The 12234-nt window shown below is 40.1% G+C and overlaps 1 pseudogene; it reads left to right on the top strand.

The window, feature by feature from the left end:
* The window catches only part of LOC113002351 (uncharacterized), a 56752-nt pseudogene extending 49595 nt beyond the window's left edge, over positions 1-7157 (top strand).
* The last annotated feature ends 5077 nt before the right edge of the window (positions 7158-12234 follow it).

The raw sequence follows: 12234 nt of genomic DNA on the forward strand, positions 1-12234 counted from the left end.
CTCGTTATTTATACAAAAAATTTCTTTATATACACTCATTGCTCATATACAAGAATTTCTTTTCACACATTGTTTATATACAAAAAATCTTTTCACACATTGTTTATATACAAAAACTCTTATCACACATTTTTTTATATACAAAAACCCTTTTCACACATTGTTTATATACAAAAAATTTCTTTTCTTTTCTTTATATACAGATATGACATTTTGTTCACAACGCCTCTTTCTTTTTCTATTCTTGGTGTTATCACGACGTTTGTTCGTTTTATTTTAGGATGACGTTCCTAAATGAAAACTCTACACAGTTCCGGAATATCAACAGACATTATCGACAATAATGAAATAACCACTAACGCAACAATCCAAACAAAATGTATGCACAAAACAAATGACAATCGAAACAACAAAAACAAACGTTAGTCCCTCAAGTCATAGAAATAAAATAACATGCAAATGACAAATGATGAAACATAAAACTGAAAAGAATACGAATCTGGGGATCCCACGGTCATGTGGCTCCGCTCCCTCCCAAGAAATCGAACAAGTCAGTCATATCCTCGTCCATGCGGGGCTCATCCATCCTACCGGGGGATCCTGTAGGCTCCTCCCCTGCCTGGGCATCGGGCCAGTCTCCCACCCATGCGACCTCAGCCGCAAACTGCTCCGGGGTAGGGCACACAAAAGGGGTGGAACTCTACCTCTGCTGACTACGGCTGAAATGGTAGAGACACTCGTGTATCTGCACCTGTCCGCGGTGGTTGGCCGCCTGCTGGCGAACCAAGTGCTGTAGATAACGCTCCATGCCAAGTGATCCAGCAGGACTGGCCTGATGAGGTGGTGGCGGTGCGCCCGCGCCCAGAGGTGCGTCACCCTGTGTCTGCCTAGGCATGCAGTACTTCTCAATGAAGGCTCGGGTGATCGGTGGTCGAATCACTTTGCTGGGGGTGATAGGAACCCCGAACGATTGGCAGAGGCCCACGATGTGCCATCATTTTCTTCTATTTTCTAAACCCTTTTTGCACCATTTTAATTATTGATTGGTCTTAATTGTCAATTAATTAGGCAGTTTTATTATTTGGGCTCATTTAGCTAATTTGATGTTTTTAATCTAATTTCAAGAATTAATGAAACATTGGGCTTAATCCGGATTTTGGTTGTGGACTTGAGGAAGGCAAATAAAGCAGCGCTTACCTTAATCAATTTTTAATTAGGAAATTTTGCAATTTTATTTTATGTGGTTCAGTGTTTATTTCATTTTGGGCCAGAGTATTGTAATAGGGCCCTATGACTTTGAGTGACTCTTTTTAAATAGCAGCCTTGGGATTCGTGAAGGCTATTCTGTTATGCCATTCATTATTCAGAGCTTTGTTTAGGGTTTTACGTTTTTCTGCTTGGATGCTACTGTTCATGTAATGCAATTTTCCATTTCCTGCTTCTAATTACAATTTCGTTCTTGTTTCATCTTCTACTTTCATTTACGTTTCTGTTTTCATTTTCGTTTCTGTCTCATTTACGTTTCTGTTTATTTACGTTTCTGCTTTATGTTTCATTTACGTTCTCTGTTTGAATCTATGGAAGGCTAAATATTCTGGTGTTGTTTCCTTTTGAGGACAAAGCCCAACTCTCTTTGAGGTTTCGTTTATAATGTGGTTCCCTGGCAGTTCTCCCTTCACCAGTTAACCCAAATTTGTGAACATTAATCAGTGCACGCTTCATGTTCGATTAATTGCCTCTGAGCCTAACTTGCGTTCATGCTTAATGGACGAAGGGCTAACTGGTGTATGTGGTGCCTAATCACATATTGACAACCCTAAGTTGATTTTCGCTTAGTAAATTGAAATAGGGTTGGATTAAGTGGTTAACTATTAGGGACGAATTCTCCATAACCCAGGATAAGAGAATGGCTTCTGAATCAGAGGAAACAACCCATTTTTAATATTATTAGTTTCGTATTCCAGTTTACTTGTTCTGCTCCTTAAATCACAAATCAAACAACCCCCCCAATCGTTACTGTTACTACAAGTATATTATGAACGTTTGGTTTATCATTGCTCGTTGGGAAACGACCTAGGATCACTTCCTAGTTACTGCATTTTCATGTTTATTTGATTCGGGTACGACCTCGATCAAATTTGGTGCCGTTGTCGGGGAGCGGTGTCCAAAGGTTCATAATAGCTAGCTAGTGTTGTGTGTTTAATTCTTTCGTGTTTTATGTTTAATTGTTAGTATTGTGTTAGTATGTGTGTTAGTGTTGTTTAGTGTCCTGGTATTTTGTTTAGTGTGTGTTCTGTTTCAGTTTTCCTATTAAGCGCTTCCCCTGTTTCAGTTTTGGGTGTTTTGCTGTGAATAGTGTTTTGCGACGGACTTAGCGACCACTTTTGCTTGCGGCAAAACAGAGTAGTAGTCGAAATCAAGTAGAGACGGATTTTAGCGACCACCCATGTTGAATTATTTGAGATTTTTTGTTTTAGTAGCTAGGGTTGTTATTTTTGGCTGATTTTTTTTGTGGTAACTTCTTTTAATCTATATTTTGTGGGGAAAATAGCTAGAGCATTTTGTTTGGTCAGATTTGAAAGTTCCAAAAAAGTAGCAAATTTTGTGTTTGTCGAAACATCAAACGACCATAACTTTTGCTCCGGTTATCAGAATCGCAATTATTATATATGTATTTGGGGTAGAAAAAAATTTCCTACGCTGTGGCAATCTTCCCTGAGGTCTCCATCGTCCAAAAATAGTGATTCTGTCAAAAGTTTTTTATTTTTCAAGTTTTATTCACTTATTTTTCTTAACCTACCATTTTTAGATTGCATAGTTAGACTTTGAATTTTTGCCTGAAAGTTTTTGTGCTATCTTCTCATCATTTTATAAGGTTGCTCACAAAATTTCAAGTCATTTGGATATCATTTGAGGGTAGCTGTAGTTCAAACCTGCACCTTTATTTACATGACAAAGCAACTAGTTGTGCATGCTGAATGTAGTGTATGACTAGAGGCAATCCATCTGACTTACAACCCTTTGATCCTGAGATAGATAGGGCATTTCATAGATTATTTAGGCATCATTTTATACCTTTTGATCATCCTGAGCATTCCATTACTGGTGAATCTGTGCATTCTGTTATTGGTGATTTTGAACATCCTGATTTTGAGCATTATAATTTTGAGCATTCTGATTCTGAGCATTCTGATTTTGAACATTATGAGAACATGGCACAACCTCCACCTCGTGAGAGGACTCTAAGGGAAATGGCTGCACCTGATTTCATCTACGAAAGCTTGTGTATCCAATACCCTGATGAGGAAGTCCCATATGTTCTTAAAACTGGACTGATTCATTTGCTTCCAAAGTTTCATGGCCTTGCAGGTGAAGACCCGCACAAACATTTGAAGGAATTTCATATTGTCTGCTCCACCATGAAACCCCCAGTTGTCCAAGAGGATCATATATTTCTGAAGGCTTTTCCTCATTCTTTAGAGGGAGTGGCAAAGGACTGGTTGTATTACCTTGCTCCAAGGTCCATCAAGAGCTGGGATGACCTGAAGAGAGTATTCTTAGAAAAAATTTTCCCTGCTTCCAGGACCACAACCATCATGAAGGATGTCTCAGGTATTAGACAACTCAGTGGAGAGAGCCTGTATGAATACTGGGAGAGATTTATAAAACTATGTGCCAGTTACCCTCACCATCAGATTTCAAAGCATCTGCTTCTCCAATATTTTTATGAAGGACTCAGTAATATGGAGAGAAGTATGATAGATGCTGCCAGTGGTGGAGCCCTTGGAGACACGACTCCTGCTGAAGCCAGAAATTTAATTGAGAAGATGGCTTCCAACTCCCAGCAGTTTAGCGCCAGAAATGATGCTATAGTCATTAGAGGAGTGCATGAGGTAGCTACAAACTCAGCTGCATCATCTGAAACTAAGAAGCTTGAAGGCAAATTGGATACATTGGTTAACTTGGTAACCCAGCTGGCCTTGAACCAGAAATTTGTACCTGTTGTAAGGGTCTGTGGTTTGTGCTCCTATGCTGACCACCATACAGACCTTTGCCCTTCCATGCAGCAACCTAGAGCAATTGAGCAGCCCGAAGCTTATGCTGCAAATATTTACAATAGACCTCCTCAACCTCAGCAGCAAAATCAACCACAGCAGAACAATTATGACCTCTCCAGCAACAAATACAACCCTGGATGGAGGAATCACCCTAATCTCAGATGGTCTAGCCCTCAGCAACAACAACAGCAGCCTGCTCCTTCCTTCCAAAATGCTGCTGGCCCAAGCAGACCATACATTCCTCCACCAATCCAACAACAGCAACAACCCCAGAAACAACCAATAGTTGAGGCTCCTCCACAACCTTCCCTCGAAGAACTTGTGAGGCAAATGACTATGCAGAACATGCAGTTTCAACAAGAGACCAGAGCCTCCATTCAGAGCTTAACCAATCAGATGGGACAATTGGCTACACAATTGAATCAACAACAGTCCCTGAATTTTGACAAGCTGCCTTCCCAAGCTGTCCAAAATTCCAAAAATGTCAGTGCCATTTCATTGACGTCGGGAAAGCAATGTCATGGACCTCAACCCGTAGCACCTTCCTCATCTGCAAATGAACTTGCCAAACTTCACTCTACTCCAGAAAAAGGTGATGACAAAAATTTACCTAACAATTTATGTGCAGGTGAATCTTCCACTGGTAATTCCGATTTGCAGAAGCAGCACATCCCTCCTCTTCCATTCCCTCCAAGAGCAGTTTCCAACAAAAAAATGGAAGAGGCAGAGAAAGAGATCTTCGAGACATTCAGAAAAGTAGAGGTAAACATACCTCTGCTGGATGCAATAAACCAAATTCCAAAATATGCCAAATTCTTGAAGGAACTGTGCACTAATAAGAGGAAGCTTAAAGGAAGTGAACGAATTAGCATGGGCAGAAATGTCTCCGCATTGATTGGTAAATCTGTTCCCTAAATTCCTGAAAAATGTAAAGATCCAGGTACATTCAGCATACCTTGTATTATAGGGAATAATAAGTTCGAGAATGCCATGCTAGATTTAGGAGCTTCTGTTAGTGTTATGCCTCTATCTATTTTTAATTCTCTATCTCTAGGTCCCTTGCAGTCAACTGATGTGGTAATTCATTTAGCTAATAGAAGTGTTGCCTATCCTGTTGGTTTCATAGAAGATGTCTTAGTTAGAGTTGGTGAACTGATTTTCCCTGTTGATTTTTATATTTTGAATATGGAAGATGGATTTTCTCAAGGATCAGTTCCCATCATTCTAGGCAGACCCTTTATGAAAACTGCTAGAACTAAGATAGATGTTTATGCAGACACACTATCCATGGAGTTTGGTGATATAACTGTTCATTTTAATATTCTGGATGCTATGAAATACCCATCTGAAGATCTTTCTGTATTTCGTGCTGAAATAATTGACCATGTTGTTGATGAATACATGACTGATCTTTACTCTAATCTGCATGCCTCTCAATCTTCATGCATTGAGTTTGAAATTGTACTTGATCATATGTCTGAATTTGATGCTGAGAGTGAATCTGAAAGTGATATTGATTGCATGTCTGGTGGTGGTGTTTTACCTCATGAGATTGATTTTATAGAGTCAGATAGGACTAACCATGTTTCAGGAAGTACACATACCTCTGACTTTCTTTATGAGGTACAGGCTGAGAAACCATCTCCTTCTACCACTATCCAGCCGACCACACCAGAATTGAAGCCTCTGCCATCAAATTTAAAATACGCTTACTTGGATGATAGCAAAAGTTTTACAGTGATTATATTTGCCTCCCTTACTGATGAGCAAGAGGAGAAGTTGTTGTTTGTTCTCAAGAAGCATAAGAAGGCTATAGGCTGGACCCTGGCGAACATTCCTGGTATTAGCCCATCCACATGTATGCATCGAATAAATTTAGAGGATGGAGCTAAACCAGTAAGACAGCCACAGAGAAGACTCAACCCAGTGATTCTTGATGTAGTGAAGAAGGAGATAACCAAGCTTTTGCAAGCTGGAATCATTTATCCTATCTCCGACAGCCAATGGGTGAGTCTCGTCCAGGTAGTCCCGAAGAAGACCGGCCTCACAGTGATAAAAAATGAGAAGGAGGAGATGATTCCTACTCGGGTGCAGAACAGTTGGAGAGTCTGCATTGACTATAGGAGGCTGAACCAGGTTACCGAAAAGGACCATTTTCCCCTGCCATTCATTGACCAGATGCTTGAACGCCTGGCAGGTAAATCTCACTACTGTTTCCTTGATGGTTTTTCTGGTTATATGCAAATTACTATTGCTCCTGAGGATCAGGAAAAGACCATATTCACCTGCCTATTCGGAACTCTTGCCTATAGGAGGATGCCTTTCGGCCTGTGCAATGCCCCTGGTACCTTCCAACGGTGCATGATTAGTATTTTCAGTGATTTCTTAGAAAATTGCATAGAGGTGTTTATGGATGATTTCACTGTGTATGGATCCTCTTTTGATGGTTGTTTGGATAGTTTGGAAAAGGTTTTGAATAGATGCATTGAAACCAACCTTGTTCTAAATTTTGAAAAATGTCATTTTATGGTTGAGCAAGGTATAGTTTTAGGCCACATTATTACCAATAAGGGTATTGAAGTAGATCCTGCAAAAGTTTCTGTTATTTCACAATTGCCTTACCCCTCTTGTGTGCAAGAGGTGCGATCTTTTCTTGTTCATGCAGGATTCTACAGGCACTTTATAAGGGATTTTAGCAAAGTAGCCCTTCCACTGTCCAACTTGTTGCAAAAGGAGGTGGAGTTTGACTTTAATGATAGATGCAAAGAGGCTTTTGATTGCCTCAAAAGAGCGCTGACTACCACCCCCATCATCCAGGCACCTGATTGGACAGCCCGTTTTGAGCTTATGTGTGATGCATCAAATTATGCATTGGGGGTTGTCCTTGCTCAGAAAATTGATAAATTGCCCAGGGTTATATACTATGCTTCTAGGACTTTAGATGCTGCCCAAGCGAATTATACTACTACTGAGAAAGAGCTTCTAGCCATAGTTTTTGCTCTTGAAAAATTTTGATCTTATTTGCTTGTTACCCGCATTATTGTTTATACTGACCATGCGGCTCTAAAGTACTTGTTGAAGAAGGCTGATTCTAAGCCTAGGTTGATCCGATGGATGCTCTGGCTCCAAGAGTTTGACTTGGAGATCCGTGATAGGAGCAGAGCACAAAATTTAGTTGCTGATCATTTGAGTCGGATCGAACGTGTAACGAATGTAGATTCACCCATTCGGGATGATTTCCCGGATGATCATTTGTATATACTGTATAGTATTTCTGACTCTCTTTCTACTCCCTGGTTTGCTAACATTGTCAATTATTTGGTTGCTTCTGCTTTTCCTCCCTTAGCATCTAAGGCCCAAAACGATAAAATTAAAAGTGATGCTAAGCATTTTATTTGGGATGACCCCTACTTGTGGAAATTGTGCAGTGATCAGGTAATTAGACGGTGCATTCCAGATCATGAGACTGACTCAGTCCTGCAGTTCTGTCATTCTTCCGCACCGGGCGGTCATCTGGGTGTTCAAAGGACAGCTCGCAAAGTGCTTGATTGTGGCTTTTATTGGCCCACCATCTTTAAAGATGCGTGGAAGATCTGCAGCACTTGTGAGCAGTGTCAGAGAGTAGGGAATACACTTACATGGTGACAACAAATGCCTCAACAACCTATGCTATTCTGTGAGGTGTTTGATGTCTAGGGTATAGATTTCATGGGCCCTTTTCCTGTCTCTTTTGGTTATGCTTACATTCTCCTTGCAGTTGACTATGTTTCAAAATGGGTGGAAGCCAAACCTACTAGAACTAATGATGCTAAGGTTGTTGCAGATTTTGTCAGATCTAATCTGTTTTGTAGGTTTGGAGTACCTAAAGCAATTGTTAGTGATCAAGGAACCCATTTTTGCAACAGAACAATGCATGCCTTGCTTAAAAAGTACGGGGTGGTACACAGGGTATCCACACCATACCACCCCCAGACCAATGGACAGGAAGAAATTTCTAACAGGGAGATCAAGAGAATTTTAGAGAAGATTGTGCAGCCAAGCAGGAAAGATTGGAGTACCAGGCTTGACGATGCTCTCTGGGCACATCGGACTGCCTACAAAGCACCCATAGGAATGTCTCCTTATCGGGTTGTCTTTGGAAAGGCATGTCATCTTCCAGTAGAAATTGAGCACAAAGCATATTGGGCAGTGAAGACTTGCAACTTCTCTATGGATCAAGCTGGTGAGGAAAGAAAGTTGCAACTGAATGAGTTAGATGAAATCCGCCTAGAAGCCTACGAGAATGCCAAGTTCTACAAAGAAAAGACCAAGAAGTTCCATGATAGCATGATAGTTAAGAAGGACTTCATGGTTGGGTAAAAAGTGTTATTGTATAATTCTAGGATTGGACTCATGAGTGGTAAGTTGAGGTCTAAGTGGATTGGTCCTTTTGTTGTTACTAATGTTTTTCCTTATGGTACAGTTGAGATCAAAAGCGACTCCACAAACAAGAGCTTCAAGGTCAATGGCCATCGACTTAAGACATTCCTCACAAACCCTTCTTTAGTGGACGTAGTGGTGGAAGAGACTTCCTTAATCCACCCTACTCTTCCTCCACCATGACTTAGGGAGTTTTTCTTTTCCTATCTCCTTCTTTGCTTTTATTACACTTGTCTGATTCTCTTTGATGATTTAATTGTTTTTAATCTTTTAATTGTGCTACATTGAGGACAATGTGTTGGTTAAGTATTGGGGGAGTGTTCTTTGGTTTTTGTTAGTTTTGTTGGTTTTGTTAATTTGTTAGTTGTGTTAATTTGTTAATGTTGTTAGTTTCGTCGGATTTTTAGTTTAATATTTTGGGTCAATTCTGTGCGCATGTACGACTTTGCATGTTTTTCTTTGAATCATAGGATTTGTTCAAGAAATGGGTAATTGTTTTGAAAATAAAAGTTTTTGACATTTTGTGACTTGAAATCTTTGATTCTCCTCTACATATCATGATAGTTTTGAAAGCTCAATTTGAAAGTGATGAGTTTACCTTTGTGAGAATTTGAGCCATCCATCATCATAATCATTTGGTGTGTTTTGCCCCATTGATTGCTTGCACAATAGCCTTGGCTTGATTCTTGTTGATGCTTCCTAATTCACATGCATATTTGGATATCATTGGGGCAATTTTGTTCTTATAAGCTTCTAGCCAAATAGACTTACCTTGACTTAATTCCTTTGATAGCCCTTTTGAGCCTTGTTTCCCTTTCCTTGTTTTGAAGCTCACTACAAGCCTTAAGTGAAAAACCATGATATCACCATATCCTTAAGGAATTTTGGAGCTTTGGAATTGTTTTGGGAATAAGTGTGGGGGTTTTTGTTTCATTGGATAACATGTTTTGTTGGCCATGCTTCATGATATATTTTGAGCCATACTTGATGTACATTCCATATTGGTTAAATGTTGGACATGCTAAATATGATGTTGTTTCTCAAAGGCTACAGAGTACAAAAAAAAATTATTATTAAAAAAAAATCGAAAAAGAAAAAGAAAAGCAGTAAAGTTGAGTGAATAAGATCTTAAATGACAAAATAATGATAAGACTCTTGGTTCTACTCTTTATGTTTAAATTTTATCTTTACTTCTTTTTATTTTCTTATGTTTTCTTAATATGCACTTATTCCCCATTGCTCCTCTATTCCTTTGGGTTTTAGCCACTTATTCCGTATTTTTCCATACCTTGTCCTTGGCCCCATTACAACCTTAAAAGACCTTTTGATCCTCATGTGCTTGTGTTTATGGGTTGATTGTCAATTTTAGAATCTTGCCAAGTTTATGTGGTGTTTGCTTTCATGGGTGCTTTGAGGGTAAATAGTAGCCTAGACACTTGAGAGATAGAGTGTATATCTTGTGAGGCTTTATCACTTTTCATTCTTGAGTTGATTAACTATTTTGCCGTGATTGGGTTGCTTGGATGATTTTCATGAATGTCTTGACTTTTCGGATCTCCTTATGTTAGATGTTACCCATTCCTTTCATTCCTTGATGTTCATTGAGAAATATGTGAATGTTTTCGTTTGTCTCTCGTTGATATCCTTGGACTTTGTTCTTTGTTTCATTTTGCCCAGGAGTGCAAAAGGCTAAGTATGGGGGGTTTTGATGTGCCATCATTTTCTTCTATTTTCTAAACCCTTTTTGCACCATTTTAATTACTGATTGGTCTTAATTGTCAATTAATTAGGCAGTTTTATTATTTGGGCTCATTTAGCTAATTTGATGTTTTTAATCTAATTTCAGTAATTAATGAAACATTGGGCTTAATCCGGATTTTGGTTGTGGACTTGAAGAGGGCAAATAAAGCAGCGCTTACCTTAATTAATTTTTAATTAGGAAATTTCGCAATTTTATTTTATGTGGTTCAGTGTTTATTTCGTTTTGGGCCAGAGTATTGTAATAGGGCCTAGTGACTTTGAGTGACTCTTTTTAAATAGCAGCCTTGGGATTCATGAAGGCTATTCTATTATGCCATTCATTATTCAGAGCTTTGTTTAGCGTTTTACATTTTTCTGCTTGGATGCTACTGTTCTCGTAATGCAATTTTCCATTTCCTGCTTCTAATTACAATTTCGTTCTTGTTTCTTCTTCTACTTTCATTTACGTTTCTATTTTCATTTTCGTTTCTGTCTCATTTACATTTTTGTTTATTTACGTTTCTGCTTCATGTTTCATTTACGTTCTCTGTTTGAATCTATGGAAGGCTAAATATTCTGGTGTTGTTTCCTTTTGAGGAAGAAGCCCAACTCTCTTTGAGGTTTCGTTTATAATGTGGTTCCCTGGCAGTTTTCCCTTCACTAGTTAACCTAAATTCGTGAACATTAATCAGTGCACACTTCGTGTTCGATTAATTGCCTCTGAGCCTAACTTGCGTTCATGCTTAATGGACGAAGGGCTAACTAGTGTATGTGGTGCCTAATCACATATTGACAACCCTAAGTTGATTTTCTCTTAGTAAACTGAAATAGGGTTGGATTAAGTGGTTAACTGTTAGGGACGAATTCTCCATAACCCAAGATAAGAGAATAGCTTTTGAATCAGAGGAAACAACCCATTTTTAATATTATTAGTTTTGTATTCCAGTTTACTTGTTCTGCTCCTTAAATCACAAATCAAACAACCCCCCCCCCCCAATCGTTACTGTTACTGCAAGTATATTATGAACGTTTGGTTTATCATTGCTCGTTGGAAAACGACCTAGGATCACTTCCTAGTTACTGCATTTTCATGTTTATTTGATTCGGATACGACCTCGATCAGCCCGTGATCAATGCCGGAAACCCCAGGGCCCTGTTAGACTTATCTGGGTCTAGAGGGTGCCTGGTGGGTGGCACACCTGCAAACAAATAGATGGCGTCAGCAATCACCTGGGCCATGTGGACGCTCATCCGTGTCAGGATGGCATACACCAACTAGCATTTTGGCAGAGGGAGATCGGAGTTATGATCGCTAGGCAAGACATTGCTGAGCATCAATGTCATCCACATTTGGGTCAAAGTGGTCATGCTGGTGCGCATGATCCACACCCGCCTCCCTACAGTGGTCCAGGCGAAATCGTGCCCCGGTGTGCATAATAGCTGGGCAATGGCCTCCTCGTCGAACCCGTCAGCCCTGTTCCTCCTCTGGCTGAACTCGCACTGATGGCCTTCCTCCAACACTAGCGGGTCACCCAGGAACTGGTTGAGGGCGTCTACGTCAAAGGGAATCCACTAACCCCTTACCCATGAACGCATGTCTCGCACTCCCTCCTCTGTGGGCCAAGCATTAGCATAAAACTCCAGGACTACCTCAGGGTCAAACTTAGCCATGGGAGTCACCAGCGACGTCCAATGCTTGCGAGCTATCTCCTCCTGAAAATCTATATACTCATCCTCGCTGAGCTGGACGTGTCTCTCTCTGTGGAACGATCATCCTTTGATGGCCTCGAAGCGCTGCTGGTGCTCAGCGCTCTGGAAACAGTGGCTATCAAACTCGGGGGCGGCACTGGACCCTTCCGCCGCGGCGTCTCTCCTAGACCTCTTCGTGGAAAGCTTTTTCGGAGCCATTTCCTCTGAAGACAACGCTTGGAAAGTCAATTTACAAGGAAGTGTCAATTTAAAGGTTGACCAAGTAAAAAGGGCATACAACTGCTTCCAACACAAACATCAATTTAGT

This window comes from Glycine max, chromosome 8, assembly GCF_000004515.6.
Source record: "Glycine max cultivar Williams 82 chromosome 8, Glycine_max_v4.0, whole genome shotgun sequence".
Lineage (NCBI taxonomy): Eukaryota > Viridiplantae > Streptophyta > Magnoliopsida > Fabales > Fabaceae > Glycine > Glycine max.